Below are 13,293 nucleotides of genomic sequence, written 5' to 3' on the forward strand. Positions count from 1 at the left end.
TCTTTCCCATTCTGTTGTTTTCCTCTATTTCTTTGCATTGATCACTGAGGAAGGCTTTCTTATCTCTTCTTATATATTATTTAGCAAGTCTTTTATAGCAAGTCATATGGCAACAAAACCTTTGTTTTCCTGTACATCCCATTCATTTCTGAAGGATACTTTTGTTGTATATAGAATTCTGGGTTGATAGTTCATCTTTTTCACCAGTTTAAAAAGACTGTTTCACTTCCTTCTGATTATCACCATTTCTGATGTGAACTCTGAAGCCATTTGAATCCTTGTTTGCCTATCATTATTCTGTTAATTTTTTTGACTGCATTCAAGATTTTTTTTCTTTGCCTTAAATAATTATGATGCACATGATTGTGGATTTGTTTTTATCCTATTGGGGTGCACTAAGATTCTAGAATCTATTGCTTTATGTCTTTTCCTGTATTTAGTAAGTTTTGAAACTGAACTGAACTGAACTGAAATATTATTTCATCAACTTTTTTGGCCTTATATTCTATCTTGTTTCTTCATCAGATTTCAGTAATGCAAATGTTTTACTTTTTGTAAAGTCCAAAAATCTGGGCTTCCTAAGACTGCTTCTTTTAATCAATTTTTTATGTTTGCTTTTTAGATTTAATACTTTCTACTGATGTATTTTCAAATTTCAGTGATTCTTTTCTCTGTCATATCCATCTGCTATTGAGCTCATCAAATGGGTGTTTTCAATGTTACTGTATTTTTCAGTTCTATATTTCCCTTTATTTCTTTGCTGAGACTTTATCTTTCCACTTGCTTAAAGAGTTCATCCTTACTTCTTGGAGTATGCTTATAATGGGCGATGTAAAGCATCTTATATTATTTCAACATCTGTGTCATCCCTGTGTTGCTGTCTATTGACTGATTTTTCTCAAGAAAGTTGAGATTTTCTTGCTGTTTATATTTCATGTATGTTTGATTGTACATTGGATATGCTATTAGAGTTTGGGTTTTATTTAATCCTATATAAAATGTTGACTTTTTTTTTTTGGCAGGCTATTGACCTAGTTCAGTTAAAGCTACAAGTTCTACCCAGTTTCTGTAGATGGTAGTTTCAGTATAAGTTCTGTTCTTAAAGATTTTTTAGTTTTATTTGGATTTGTCTTTGGTATGTGTCACCCACTGGCCAATCTGGAACTTTGGCAGTGCTCTGTATGTTCAGTTTTCAAAGTTTTTGGTATCCTGAATAGCATCAGATCCAGAAGTGTAAAGTTTAGGGATAAGCCACATTCATAAAGAGCTTTTTGGAGTACTCTGCCCGTGAGCTTCCCTTTCCTAGGCTCCATCCTTTCCACAGTCCCTTGTAGGAGACTTCACTTTTTCATCCTGTTACTAGAAGTACAGTACATCATTTACTCTACTCTGAACTTTTCATGACTATGCTCATTTCTTGAAATGACAGACAAAAACCAAATAAAAGGAAGATCTCCCCATTCACATTCCTCAGATATTAGAGGAAGGTTCTTTGCCATCAGAGTTTTAGGTTACTACAAACCTCCATATAGTCACTGTCATTGCCACCTCTTTAAAAAAATTATTTTCTTTATTGAAAGATAATTGCTTTACAGAATTTTGTTGTTTTCTTCCAAACCTCTTCCAAACATGAATCACCCATATGTATACCCATATATCCCCTTCCTTTTGAACCTCCATCCCGTCTCCCTCCCATCCCACCCCTCTAGGTTGATACAGAGCCCCTGTTTGAGTTTCCTGAGCCATACAGCCAATTCCCGTTGACTATCTATTTTGCATATAGTAATGTAAGTTTCCATGTTACTCTTTCCATGCAGCTCACTCTCTCCTCCCCTCTCCCCATGTCCATAAGTCTATTCACTATGTCTGTTTCTCCATTGCTGCCCTAGAACCATTTTTCTAGATTCCATATATGTGTGTTAGAATATGATATTTATCTTTCTCCTTCTGATTCACTTCATTCTATATAATAGATTCTAGGTTCATCCACCTCATCATAATGGACTCAAATGCGTTCGTTTTTATGGCTGAACATAAATGTGGCACAACTTCTTTATCCATTCGCCTGTCGATGGACTTTTACATTGCTTCATGTTCTAGCTATTGTAAATAGTGCTGCAATGAACAGGGGGATACATGTATCTTTTCCAACCCTGGTTTCCTCAGAGTATATGCCAAGGAGTGGAATTGCTGCGTCATTTGGTGGTTTTATTCCTAGTTTCTTAAGGAATCTCCATACCGTCTTCCATAGTGGCAGTATCAATTTACATTCCCACCAACAGTGCAAGAGTGTTCCCTTTTCTCCACACTCTCTCCAGCATTTATTGTTTGTGATGATGGCCATTCTGACTGGTGTGAGTGATATACCATTGTAGTTTTGATTTGCATTTCTCTGATAGTGATGTTGAGCATCTCTTCAGGTGTTTGTTAGCCATCTGCATGTTTTCTTTGGAGAAATGTTTGTTTAGGTCTTTTTCCCACTTTTTGATTGGGTTGTTTGTTTTTTCATTATTGAGTTGTATGAGCTGCTTGTATATTTTGGAAATTAATCCTTTGTCAGTTGTTTAATTTGCTATTATTTTCTCCCATTCTGAGGGTTGTCTTTTCACCTTGCTTATATTTTCCTTTGCTCTGCAAAAGCTTTTAAGTTTAATCAGGTCCCACTTGTTTAATTTGTTTTTATTTCCGTTACTCTAGGAGGTGGGTCATAGAGGATCTTGCTTTGATTTATGTAATTGAGTGTTCTGCCTATGTTTTCCTCTAAGAGTTTTGTAGTTTCTGGTCTTACATTTAGGTCTTTAATCCATTTTGAGTTTATCTTTGTGTATGGTGTTAGGAAGTGTTCTAATTTCATTCTTCTACATGTAGCTGTCTAGTTTTTCAGCACCATTTATTGAAGAGGCTATCTTTGCCCTATTGTATATTCTTGCCTTCTTTGTCAAAAATAAGGTATCCATAGGTGCATGGGTTTATTTCTGGGCTTTCTATCTTGTTTCATTGGTGTATATTTCTGTTTCTGTGCCAGTACCATACTGTCTTGATGACTATAGCCTTGTAGTATAATTTGAAGTCAGGAAGGTTGATTTCTCCAGCTTCATTCTACTTTCTGAAAACTATTTTTGGCTATTCAGGGTCTTCTGTGTTTCCATATGAATTGTGAAATTTTTTGTTCTAGTTCTCTGAAAAATGCCATTGGTAATTTGATGGGATCATGTTGAATCTGTAGATTGCATTTGGTATTATAGTCATTTTCACAATATTGATCTTCAAACTCAGGAACATGGAATATCTTTCCATATGTTTGTGTCATCTTTGATTTCTTTCATCAGTGTCTTATAATTTTCTTTGTACAGTTCTTTTGTCTTGTTACTAAGTTTTCCCCTAGATATTTAATTCTTTTTGTTGTAATGGTGAATGGGATTGGTTCCTTAATTTCTATTTCTGAATTTTCATTGTTAGTATATAGAAATGCCAGTGATTTCAGTGTATTCATTTTGTATCCTGTAACTTTGCTAATTTCACTGATTAGCTCTAGTAATTTGCTGATACTATCTTTAGGGTTTTCTATTTACAGTATCATGCCATCTGCAAACAGTGAGAGCTTTAATTCATTTCCAATCTGGATTCCTTTTATTTCTTTTTCTTCTCTGATTGCTGTAGCTAGGACTTCCAGAACTATGTTGAATAATAGTGGAGAAAGTGGATACCCTTGTCTTGTTCCTGATCTTAGGGGGAATGTTTTCAGTTTTTTGCCATTGAAAATAGTGTTTGCTGTAGGCTTATCATATATGGCATTTACTATTTTGAGGTCAGTTCCTTCTATGCCTCTATTTTGAAGAGTTTTAATCATAAATGGGTGCTGAATTTTGTCAAAGGCTTTTAATGTATCTATTGAGATTATTATATGGTTTTTATCTTTCAATTTGTTAATATAATGTATCACATTGATTGATTTCTGTATGTTGAAAAATACTTGAATCCCTGGAATAAACCCAACTTGATCATGGTGTATGAGCTTTTTGATGTGTTGCTGAATTCTGTTTGCTAAAATTTTGTTGAGAATTTTTGCATCTATGTTCATCAGTGATATTGGCCTGTAGTTTTCTTTACTTGTGTTGTCTTTGTCTGGCTTTGGTATCAGGATAATGGTGGCCTCGTAGAATCTGTTTGAAAGTGTTCTTTCCTCTGCAATTTTTTGAAAGAGTTTTAGAAAGATAGGCATTAGCTTTTACCTAAATGTTTGCTAGAACTCTCCTGTGAAGCCATCTGGTCCTGGGTTTTTGTTTTTTGGGAGATTTTTGATCACAGCTTCAATTTCAGTGCTTGTAACTGAATTGTTCATAATTTCTATTTCTTCCTGGTTCAGTCTTGGAAGATTGAACTTTTCTAAGAATCTGTCCATTTCTTCCAGATTCTTCATTTTATTGCCATATAGTTGTTCACAATAGTCTCTCATAATCCTTTGTATTTCTGCATTGTCCGTTGTAACCTCTCCTTTTTCATTTCTAATTTTGCTGATTTGATTCTTCTCTTTTTTTTGATGAGCCTGGCTAAAGGTTTGTCAATTTTGCTGATCTTCTCAAAGATCCAGCTTTTAGTTTTATTAATCTTTACTATTGTTTCTTTCTTTTTCATTTATTTCTGCTTGGACCTTTATGATTTCTTTCTTTCAATTAATTTTTTTTCCTTCTTTTTCCAGTTGTTTTAGGTGTAAAGTTAGGCTGTCTATTTGATGTTTTTCTTATTTCTTGAGGTAGGATTGTATTTCTATAAACTTCCTGCTTCCCTGGTGGCTCAGAGGTTAAAGCCTCTGCCTGCAATGTGGGAGACCTGGGTTCAATCCCTGGGTCAGGAAGATCCCCTGGAGAAGGAAATGGCAACTGACTCCAGTATTCTTGCCTGGAGAATCCCATGGACGGAGGAGCCTGGTGGGCTAGAGTACACGGGGTTGCAAAGAGTCGGACACGACTGAGCGACTTCACTTCCCTCTTAGGGTAGTTTAGGACTGCTTTTGCTGCGTCCCATAGGTTTTGAGTTGTAGTGTTTTCATTGACAGTTGTAGAATTTTTTTTTTATTTCCCTTTTGGTTTCTTCAGTAACCTGTTGGTTATTTAGAAACATGTTGTTTAGTCTCCATGTGTTTGTGTTCCTTAGAGTTTTTTTTTTTTTCTTGTCATTGATGTCTAGTCTCATGGCATCGTGTTTGGAGAAGATGCTTGATATGATTTCAATTTTTTAAAATTTACTGAAGTTTGATTTGTGACCCAGGATGTGGTCTATCCAGGAGAATGTTCCATGTGCACTTGAGAAGAAGGTGTATTCTTCTGCAGTTGGATGGAATGTCCTGAAGATATTAAGGAGATCCGTCTTATCTAATGTATTGAACACTTGTGTTTCCTTATTAGTTTTCTCTTTTGATGATTTGTCCATTAGTGTGAGTGGGGTGTTAAAAATCTTCCACTATTATTGTGCCGATATCAACTTCTCCTTTTATGTCTGTGAGTGTTTGTTTTATGTATTGAGGTGCTCCTATGTTGGGTGCATAGTTATTTATAATCGTAATGTCTTCCTCTTGGATTGATCCCTAGATCACTAAGTAGTGTCCCTCCTTATCTCTTGTAATCTTCTTTATTTTAAGGTCTATTTTGTCTCTTATGAGGGCTGCTACTCCAGCTTTGTTTTGCTTCCCATGTGCATGAAATACATTTTTTCCATCCTCTCACTTTCAGTCTATATGTGTCTTGAGGTCTGAAGTGGGTTGCCTATCAGTTCAGTTCAGTTCAGTTCAGTAACTCAGTCATGTCCAACTCTTTCCGATCCCATGAATCACTGCATGCCAGGCCTCCCTGTCCATCACCAACTCCCGGAGTTCACTCAGACTCATGTCCATTGAGTTGGTGATGCCATCCAGCCATCTCATCCTCTGTCATCCCCTTCTCTCTTGCCCCCAATCAGAGTCTTTTCCAGTGAGTCAACTCTTCGCATGAGGTGGCCAAAGTATTGGAGTTTCAGCTTCAGCATCAGTCCTTCCAATGAACACCCAGGACTGATCTCCTTTAGGATGGACTGGTTGGATCTCCTTGCAGTCCAAGGGACTCTCAAGAGTCTTCTCCAACACCACAGTTCAAAAGCATCAAGTCTTCGGCCCTCAGCTTTCTTCACAGTCCAACTCTCAGATCCCTACATGACCACTGGAAAAACCATAGCCTTTACTAGATGGACCTTTGGTGGCAAAGTAAGGTCTCTGCTTTTGAATATGCTATCTAGGTTAGTCATAACTTTCCTTCCAAGGAGTAAGTGTCTTTTAATTTCATGGCTGCAGTCACCATCTGCAGTGATTTTGGAGCCCCCAAAAATAAACTCTGACACTGTTTCCCCATTTATTTCCTATGAAGTGATGGGACCAGATGCCATGATCTTCATCTTCTGAATGTTGAGCTTTAAGCCAACTTTTTCACTCTCCCCTTTCACTTTCATCAAGAGGCTTTTTAGTTCCTCTTCACTTTCTGCCATAAGGTTGGTGTCATCTGCATATCTGAGGTTATTGATATTTCTCCCGGCAATCTTGATTCCAGCTTGTGCTTCTTCCAGTCCAGCGTTTCTCATGATGTACTCTGCATAGAAATTAAATAAGCAGGGTGATAATGTACAGCCTTGACGTCCTCCTTGTCCTATTTGGAACCAGTCTGTTGTTCCATGTCCAGTTCTGACTGTTGCTTCCTGACCTGCATATAGGTTTCTCAAGAGGCATGTCAGATGGTCTGGTATCCCCATCTCTTGAAGAATTTCCCACAGTTTATTGTGATCCACACAGTCAAAGTCTTTGGCATAGTCAATAAAGCAGAAATAGATGTTTTTCTGGAACTCTCTTGCTTTTTTGATGATCCAACGAATGTTGGCAATTTGATCTCTGGTTCCTCTGCCTTTTCTAAAACCAGCTTGAACATCTGGAAGTTCACAGTTCACGTATTGCTAGTTGCCTATAGACAGCATATAAATGGGTCTTGTTTTTGTATCCATTCAGCCAGTCTGTGTCTTTTGGTTGGAGCATTTAATCCATTTACATTTAAAGCAATTATATATATATATATATTATATATATATATATACACACACATATATATATGGTCCTATTGCCATTTTCTAATTTTTGTGGTTCATTTTGTAGATCTTTTTCTTCTGTTGCATTTCTTGACTATATAAGTCCATTTAACATTTGTTGTAAATTTGGTTTGGTGGTACTGAATTCTCTCAGCTCTTGCTTGTCTGAAAAGCTTTTTATTTCTCCATCAGTTTTTAATGAGATCCTTGCTGGGTACAGTAATCTTGGTTGTAGATGTTTCCCTTTCAGTACTTTAAATATATCCTGCCATTGCCTTCGGGCCTGCAGAATTTCTGCTGACAGATCAGCTGTTAAGTGTATTGGGTTTCCCTTGTATGTCACTTGTTGCTTCTCCCTTGCTGCTTTTACTATGCTTTCCTTCTGTTTCATCTTTTTTAGCTTGATTAGTATGTGTCTTGGTGTGTTTCTCCTTGGGTTTATCCTGTATGGGACTCTTGGACTTGACTGACTATTTCCTTTTCCTTGTTGGGGAAATTTTCAACTATAATCTCTTCAAAAATTTTCTCATACCCTGTCTTTTTCTCTTCTTCTGGGACCCCTATAATTCAAATATTGGTGTGTCTGATATTGTCCCAGAGGTCTCTGAGACTGTCCTCAGTTCTTTTCATTCTCTTTACTTTATTCTGCTCTTCAGAAGTTATTTCCACCATTTTATCTTCCAGCTCACTGAATCATTCTTCTGCTTCAGATATTCTGCTATTGATTCCTTCCAGAGTATTTTTAATTTCAGTAATTGTGTTGTTTGTCTCTGCATGTTTATTCTTTAATTCTTCTAGGTCTTTGTTAATTGATTCTTGCATTTTCTCCATTTTTCTTCAAGGTTTTTAATCATCTCTGCTATCATTATTCTGAATTCTTTTTCAGGTAATTTGTCTATTTCCTCTTCATTTATTTGGACTTCTGTGTCTTTAGTTTGTTCCTTCATTTGTGTAGTATTTCTGTGCCTTTTCATTATTATTATCATTTTTTTAACTTATTGTTTTTGAGGTCTCCTTTTTCCAGGCTTCAGAGTTGAACTCTTTCTTCTTTTCGGTTTCTACCCTCTAAGGTTGGTCCAGTGGTTTGTGTAAGCTTCTTATGGGGTGAGATTTGTGCTGAGTTTTTGTTTGTTTGTTTTTCCTCTGATGGGCAATGCTGAGTGAGGTGGTAAACTTGTCCACTGATGATTGGGTTTGTATTTTTGTTTTGTTTGTTGTTTGGATGAAGCATCTTGCACAGGTTGCTACTGGTGGTTGGGTGATGCTGGGCTTATATTCTGGTGGTTTCCTTTGTGTGAGTTCTCACTATTTAATACTCCCTAGGGTTGGTTCTCAGGTAGTCCAGGGTCTTGGAGTCAGTCCTCCCACTCCAAAGGCTCAGGGCTTGATCTCTGGTCTGGAATAAAGATTCCACAAGTGGTTTGTTATGGCATTAAGTGAGATTAAAAAATATCTGAAAATGAGAAACCAAAGATATACTCTAGATAAACGGCAGTTACAAAATCAGGCAAATAATAATTAAAATAGTGGAAAATACACATATACATATACACACATGAGCAAAGTCCAAACAGTCCAATAAAAATAAAGTACAATATTTGACCTGGCAAACAAAGGAAATAAAAAATTATATTTACCATTAAGAACAAAACTAAAGCACAAACTGGAAAACAAAACTAAATCAAGGTGCCAAGTGGGGAATAAAACAATGAAAACAAAACTAAAATTTTTTGAGAGAAAAGGAAAGAAAGAAAAGAAATAAAAATAGATATGCAAAGTTAAATAGAGGTAGATGAAGAAGATTTATATATATTAAAGATTAACTGCAAGGGAAAAGGAGCAGTAGGAAAGGCAAACAAAGAAATAAATGTAGAAAAAATATAATAGGTTCAAAAAATTAAAAGTTAAAATTATAAAAAAGAGAAAAGATTTTTTTTAAAATGGAAGAATAAAGAAAAAAGAAAAAGGAAAATTCCACAGAACTGCAAAAGCCCAACCTAGAGGTAGAGGTTTATAACAACAAGAAAAATTGTGATTGAAAGGAGAAGGCAATGGCACCCCACTCCAGTACTCTTGCCTAGAAAATCCCATGGATGGATAGCCTGGTAGGCTGCAGTCCATGAGGTCGCTAAGTTGAGTTGAACACGACTGAGCAACTTCACTTTCACTTCTCACTTTCATGCATTAGAGAAGGAAATGGCAACCCACTCCAGTGTTCTTGCCTGGAGAATCCCAGGGTCGGGGGAGCCTGGTAGGAGGCCGTCTGTGGGGTTGCACAGAGTCGGACATGACTGAAGCAACTTAGCAGCAGTAGCAGCATACATTTATACATATACACACATAAGCAAAGTCAAAACAGTCCAACAAAAATAAAGTACAATAGATTGACCTGGCAAACAAAGGAAATCAAAAATTATATTTACCACTTAAGAACAAAACTAACTAAAGCACAAACTGGAAAACAAAACTAAAGCAAGGTGCCAAGTGGGGAATAAAGCAATGAAAACAAAACTAAAATTTTTGGGGAGAAAAGGAAAGAAAGAAAAGAAATAAAAATAGATATGCAAAGTTAAATAGAGGTAGATGAAGAAGATTTATATATATTAAAGATTAACTGCAAGGGCAAAGAGCACTAGGAAAAGCAAACAAAAGAATAAATGTAGAACATATATAATAGGTTCAAAAAAATTAAAAGTTAAAATTATAAAAAAGAGAAAAGATTAAAAAAAAATGGAGGAAGAAAGAAAAAAAAAAAAGAAGGAAAATTCCACAGAACTGCAAAAGCCCAACCTAGAGGTAGAAGTTTATAACAACAAGAAAAATTGTGACTGAATATACACTTATACATATACACACATTAGCAAAATCAAAACAGTCCAACAAAAATAAAGTAGAATAGATTGACCTGGTGTACAAAGGGAACCAAAAATTATGTCTACCAGAACAAAACTAACTAATGCACAAACTGGAAAACAAAACTAAAGGAAGGTGCCAACTGGGGTATAAAGCAATGAAAATAAAACTAACAAATGTATTGAGACTAAAGAAAAGAAAGAATAGATAGAAAAAGTAAAATAGAGGTAGATAAAGAAGATTTATGTATATTAAAGATTAACTGCAAGGGGAAAAGAACAGTAGGAAAAGCAAACAAAAAATAAATGTAGAAAAATAATAAGATATTTAAAAAGTTAAAAATTAAAATAAAAAAAAAAAGAGAAAACAAAATTTCCCAGAACTGTAAAAGCTGAACATAGAGGCAGGGGTTTATAACAACAGTAAAAAACATGACTGAGAAAAAGAAAAAAAAAAAGCTCAAAAGTTTAGTTAGATTTCATAGTTCCAATAAAATCAACAACTACAACTGAAGGGGGATAAAAGGAAAAAAAGAAAAAAAATCCAAAAGAATCTACAGGGCAAGTCAAAACAAGAATAATAAATATTTCTCTTGAGCCATTGCTGTCAGAGTCCTTTCTCTCGCTGGGAGTCACAGTCTGCTTTACCTCCCTTGGGATGCCCTCTAACACTGTGCTGATCTCTGGACCTGCTGTGGGGACCACTCATATTCTAATCTGTTCCTACTCCTCTCTGTTCTTGCCTCTAATGTCCACAGCTATCAGAACTGGTGTCTTTTCTTTTGTGGGAGCTCTCAATGACCTTTTATATATTCCACAGACACAGAGTCTGCCTAGTTGATCATGTGGATTTAATCTGCAGCTTGTATAGTTGGTGGGAGGATTTGGGGTCTTCTTCCCTGGTGGCCAGATGGTAAAGCATCTGCCTGCAATCCAGGAGACCTGGGTTCCATCCCTGGGTTGGGAAGATCCCCTGGAGAAGGAAATGGCAACCCACTCCAGTACTCTTGCCTGGAAAATCCCAAGAACAGAGGAGCCTGGTAGGAGCCTGGGGTTTCAAAGAGTCGGACACGACTGAGCAACTTCACTTCACTTCACTTCCTTAATCACACTGCCCCTGGGTTTCAATTGTGATTTTATTTTTACCTCTGCATATGGGTTGTCCACTGAGGTTTGCCCTGAGGCTGCCCTGGAAGACTTTGGTTTGTCTCTGTGAGGGCCAGGTATGGAGGTTGTGCAGCTGCTTGAGTCACAAGGGTTCTGGCAGCACCAGGTACTCAGGGGAGTTGGCGGCTAGGGCAGCAGGAAATATAGTGCTCTAGAAGGGAATGGCAGCCAGTATTGGCCAATATGCTCCAGTATTCTTGCCTGGAGAAACCCGCTCCCTGACAGAGAAGCCTGACAGGCCACAGTCCACACAGGGTCACAGAGTTGGACACTACTGAAGTGACCTGCGTGCATAGGCACAAGACTTTTTTGCCTGTGGCAGCTCTGCCCCAGTGAGAGTTGAGCATGAAGGTAGTGCAGCTGCTTGGCTAGCGGGGACCCTGGCGGCACCGAGTGTGCTGGGACACGGACTGCCTCCACCGCAGGAGTTACAGCCCTCTCAGAGTCTTTTATCTAGCCTCTTGTTGCTGGTGATCAGAAGGCTTCTTTGGCCAGTCTTTCTCTGTAGCTCTGCCCATTCCGGCACTTAGAGGGCTTCCTTGCCTGGGGTCCTTCTCTGTTGTTTGCATCATGCACATAGAGGGGCCTCCCCTGGCTGGGGTCCTACTCTGTAGATCAGCATGTCAGTCACTTACAGGAGCACCCATGTTGGGGTCCTACTTTGTAGTTCAGTGCATGGGGTGTTTGATGGGCCAGCCTCTCTATTGTTCAGCTGCCAATGCTGGCGTGTGAGGGGACAGAGGCTGTGGTAATGGCTCCACCATTACCATATGTGACTCCACGTGTGACTCAGCAGTATTGCCTTCCTTCCATGGCTGCCCGGCTTTCCTCCACAGGCATTTCCTACCACAGTCTCCTCCCTCACATCCCCTCGATCTGTCTCTCTGCAGTCAACAGCAGCCCTTGCTCTGGAATTGCTCCACAATCCCAAAACTCCAGCTCCCAGCTGTTGCGCCTTCTAGGGGACCTGTGTCCCTGTCTGGGGTACGTATGGCTGCAGCAAGGACTGTCTGATTCTCATTCCATTTAGGCTGCAACAGATCAGCTGTTTCCCTCTCAGCCTTGTTTCTCCTCTGACTCAGACAATTGCCCCAATGTGGGGATCGGACCCCTGCTTCAGTTCCCCCACCCACCAAGGGCAGGTCCAGTTCTACTAACACTCCCGTTTTCCCCCATAGTTCCATCATCCTACCAAGTTTTGCATGGGTCTATATATTCTTTTCTGCTGGTCAGGGACTCCTGTCGGCTCTCAGCTGGTGTTCTGCATGCACTTCTGTGTCTGAAGGTGTATTCCTGATGTATCCATGGAGAAAGATGTAGTCCATGTCCACCTACTCCTCCGCCATCTTGTTCCTCCACCACCAGTTAAGTTCCAGACGATGGGGACAAGTGGGAATAATAAAAATATGGAAAAATTTCCTCATCCTTTTTGAGAATTGAGTCTGCTTTTCTGCTTTTTGTACCGGAACTGGAGAGCTTCATTGTAGAGCTTCTTTTAGCTTCTTCCCCATCTATACCAGTGTCCACTTCATGTTTCCAGCTATGTTGAGTTCAGACTGGTAGCTACCATTGGGGAAAATAAGGTAAATTCACTGTTGGTTTGATGGTACTTCTAATTTGGTATTCTCCAACATTCCTGGTACTACTTATTTTTCAGAGCCTTGAAATAGATGTGACATGCATTCTGTTTAGGTTTTATAGCTTCATTCAGAGAAGGAAAATGAATGTGTTTATTCCAACTAGAATTGAAAGTCTCTGTCCTAATATTAAATATTGAGATAAGAATTTAAGATAATCTTTCAAGAAAAGATGCATTGTGGCCATTTTAAAATTTAGCACAACCTATTTAGTCAACCAGTTTTAGGCCACTGAATGTTTTACTTTTAGTATATTTGAGAGTATGAAGTCAAGTCTCACAGGACTTCAAGGAGGAAACCTAAATGTAGCCATTCCCTATTCATCTACTATCTATTGCCTTCTATTGGTAGAAAGCTCCAGATGGCATCACTCTAGAGTGTAAGAGTGAACTAAGACAAAGTAATATCAGAACCCAAGCAGAGATCCTGCTAGAAATGCTTCTCTGATCCTGGCATAGAAACTATATGACCAAAGCTATAACCATGAAGTTGCCATATAATTATGCCTCAAAAATCACACAGTCTCACTGTTCAAG

Source organism: Bos indicus x Bos taurus, chromosome 1 (genome assembly GCF_003369695.1).
Source record: "Bos indicus x Bos taurus breed Angus x Brahman F1 hybrid chromosome 1, Bos_hybrid_MaternalHap_v2.0, whole genome shotgun sequence".
Lineage (NCBI taxonomy): Eukaryota > Metazoa > Chordata > Mammalia > Artiodactyla > Bovidae > Bos > Bos indicus x Bos taurus.